A 4,028-nucleotide genomic window follows, 5' to 3' on the forward strand; every position below is an offset into this window, starting at 1 on the left:
TTTATTTTGCATATCAAAGAGAGAAAACGACAAGCTTTGCACTGGTGCGACGAAAATCCGCATTAACAGTGTTTGCGTCAGTCTCTCATTGCACTGTACAACAATGGCTTGGAGTTGGTCGTGAGGAGAATGTTGCACAGTATGAAGCCAAAGATTTAAGGGTGTGTTTGGAGGAGTGGTTCAAACCGCTCTAGATTAGATTTAAACAGTGTTTTCACTCATAAAAATTTGAATTTAAAAAGTTATAATACAAATCGTTAAAAAAATAAAAATTCAAAAGAACAAAATAAGGAAAATAAAAAATCTAAAGTCACACATTGTCGATTTGTTTTGTTTTTGTAAATAATTTTTTTTTTTTTTAACTTTTGATTCAAAACGTTGTTTTTGTTTTTTGTTGAAATGATTTTTGTTATTAAATTAATCAAAAGTGAGCACAGGACATGAACTTGTTGCTAAAATTTATAAATGTAAAATTCATAAAAAGTGAAAAAGAAAAACAAAAGGAAACTCGAGTCTCCACTATTTGTTCTTTTCACAATTCAGACTCTTTCGCTTTAATGTTTTCTTTTACAAAAGTTTAAATTCAACTTTTTTGTTATAGTGTTTTCTCGCATATAAGACTTTGAATTATGATTCGAGTTGTGATTCCAATGAGTATGATTATGACTAGTGGCTTGACCTAGGCTTAAGAAAAAAAAAAAAGGCAAGGGACAAAAATGTCCCAAACATGTTAATAAACTGGTTTGAAACGATCAAAATATGAGGACGAACCCGCTTGAAGAAACGTGTATAAAACCATCCAAGAATAACGCATTTTCCCTTAAATGTCATGTAGCTAATAGATTACATATAAAAATATAGATACACACACACACATACATTTATATATCTTACCATGAAAGTAGTTCCAGTAAATCACAGCACCCACAGTACCCCATTCACCCTCTTGTAAATCATAACCTTGAATTTTGTCGGAGGACACATTGGATATGTGATGAGGTTTGTGTCTGAACATGTGATGGAACTTACTAGGAGATGCCTTGATTTCTACATCTGTCTCAAGCTTACCAAAGACATGGTCCTCGAGAATATGAGTTTCCAAATCTTTGGAGACATCAGCAACGAACTCAAGCAATGTATGGGGATGTATAATTTCATGACATGCTTCTTTTCATATTCAAGAGTCCAGTGGATAATGCTGCCCTCACCACGGACTTTGGGATTTGCTTGAATAGTGATAAAAAGCCGGTGAAGTGCTCCATAAGGTCTCCTTCAATCACTCTGAAAAGTGATTCAATTCTTTTTATCGTCTATGGCTTCAACTATTTCCTTTGCAACTCTTGGTTTCCTCCCATATGCAATATTTTGCATATACATGAGATGAAGCACTTGTAGTGTTAATTTTTAATTGAAGTTTGCATGTTATAGATATTGTTATTATTGCTCAATTAAGAATAATATTTTGCATATTTTATAAGAAAAAGTTAAATTATCGAAAGAAAAAAGGATATTACATGTTCTCGATGAAAATTAAAAGAGTATGTATGATTATCATATACAAGTACAATAAGCAGACTGTTTTTCTCCGGTCGTTCTATAAGAAAGAGGAGATGAGAGAAATTTTGAGGAAAATAATACACATGTTGAAAAACCAGTTTTACAATGACATTTATTGAACTAGATTTATATAACTTGTTAGATGGACAGAGATGGGACAAAACAATAATTTCAATTTTGACAAGTATATATGCATTAACAATATTCACGATAAGTTTCTTCATCACGTTTATTATTGCGCTTTTAGTATATATTACGTGGCGTATACATAGATACACAAACATACACTTACGTAAAGATCACCATCTTACCATGGAAGTAGTTCCAGTAGATCACAGCACCCACAGTTCCCCATTCACCCTCGTGTAAATCACAACCTTGAATTTTTCCAGAGGACACATTGGATATGTGATGAGGTTTATGTTTGAACATGTGATGGAACTGACTAGGAAAAGCTTTGATTTCCACATCTGTCTCAAGCTTACCACATAGATCAGACGACATTTTTTCTTGTGGAAGCTAAATGATAGTGAGCTAGAGATGATTAAGAGACTTAGGCCCCGTTCATTTCGCTGATTCGAGTTTAGAATTCGAGTTGAGATGTGATTTTATGTGAATGTTTTTTACTGTAGTAAAAAAGTTAGATGTGACTGTTTCTGAGAGCTTTTTACTGTAGTAAAACTCGAATTCTAAACTCGAATCAGCGAAATGAACGGGGCCGTAGAAGTGGAAGGATATACTGTTATGAGAAAAAAAGCTTTGTAGTTATTGCCCTTTTATAGAAGAGAACTGGAATAAATCTATGCATAAGTCCCCATTTTTATGTCTGCAACGTTTTTCATTAATTTTTCTACTTAATTCCATTATGTATTGCATATAAAATGCCACATTCACACCACTTAGCCTTGATTATCACCGTATCTAGTTTTCTTCATACATAATTATTTCAGTGTCGGCAATACAACCAAAAGTTTATAAACAAATTAATTAGTGGCTAACAGCATTAGAGTATAGTGGCCTTACTTTTTGCTGTAGTGCACCAAAAAGGTTCCAATAGTGTAATATTTGGTCGCTTTTTACTGCCACGTGTTTAGGTTATTAATTCTAATTAATTGCAAATGTTTCACATGATTTTAATCCCTAGCTCTCCCATGAATTCCGTTGGCTATTTGTATAATATTTGTGTGATGAGGCCACCTATACTGCAATCATAAAAAATTATGATATGGTTCCACATGTGACAGTATGATTGATATGAATTATATTATTTTGGAAAACCAAATCAAATTTTGAATTCGATTTACGCGTGTAAATGAACTCTTTACATCTCAATCCTCAATTTATCACGTGCTAATGCAGCTTTTCCTCCAAAATAGTAATAATGAAAAAAAAAAAAAAAAAAAACTCATGATGTGGCTTCATAATTTCATTAGTTATAAGGACGAAATTATGTCCCGTATGTAGCTTTATTAAGGAAAGTGAGTCGAAAATGAGTAGCCAGATTCACTCAATTGTAATACATACCTTAAATATACATACGTAAACACACACACATATGAAGCCATATGGCTTCATGATTCTTCCGGGAGGATCATCCTATAACCTAGCTATTGTGTAGAAGTGAGTAATATTGACGTTGAAAATATGTAACACCCAAAAATTTTTATTCAAGACTAGTGTTACCAGGGCCGGCTCAAGAAATTTTAGGGCGTTAAGCAAAATTTTTTACCGGGCCTTTTAATAAATTAAAAAAGAGAAAATTATAAAATTTACTTTTAAAAAGTGTATGAGTCTAAATTTTTACTCCTTATTCTTGATAAATATCTTTTTGTTGGTATAATTATTCGACTAAAAATGTTATAAATTAAGAGTAAAGAGTAAAAATCTTGACCCATACTCATTAAAAAAACAAAATCTAAAAAATTAAGAAATTCAATTAAATCTTTTGAAAATTTTAATTAGATTTCTTTAAAAAAAATTCTTATATTTTTTAAACGCAAAACTATTAAGTAGATTTGGTTTGGGTTTCATTTTCATCTCATCTGCATTTTTTATACCAAAAATAAAAAAAAATAAAAAACTCTATAAGCATCTCCTAAACGAAAAAGAAGTTGCAGATAAGCATCTCACAATTGTTTGAAAGAGCCGTTTGGATTAATAAGAATGTGATAATTTATAATAATCTATTAAAAAGGCACTTAATAGTTTCATAGTACTCTAAATCTGTAATGCCTAATAATTAGGCTGTTTTTGCTCCAAGTTCCAACTTCCAAGAGTGTTTCGGCTCTCTCAAAAATTTTTGGTGCTTTTCTTTTATACAGCCTTGCGTTAATTGAGCATCAATTAATTATGGATGTTCCAACACTTATTTAACGTTTTTAGATTAGTAATTTGGATTGAATAAGCAAATTATCTAAGAAAATTAGAAGAACATTCGAAGAACGCAAAGAACCTCTTAATGAATAACAAAA

General features: G+C 31.5%; 1 pseudogene; it reads right to left on the reverse strand.

The window, feature by feature from the left end:
- Positions 1-417: 417 nt before the first annotated feature.
- Positions 418-2,061, reverse strand: LOC21401840 (annotated as a pseudogene).
- Positions 2,062-4,028: the final 1,967 nt, after the last annotated feature.

This window comes from Morus notabilis, unplaced genomic scaffold (assembly GCF_000414095.1).
Source record: "Morus notabilis unplaced genomic scaffold, ASM41409v2 Scaffold322, whole genome shotgun sequence".
Taxonomy (NCBI): domain Eukaryota; kingdom Viridiplantae; phylum Streptophyta; class Magnoliopsida; order Rosales; family Moraceae; genus Morus; species Morus notabilis.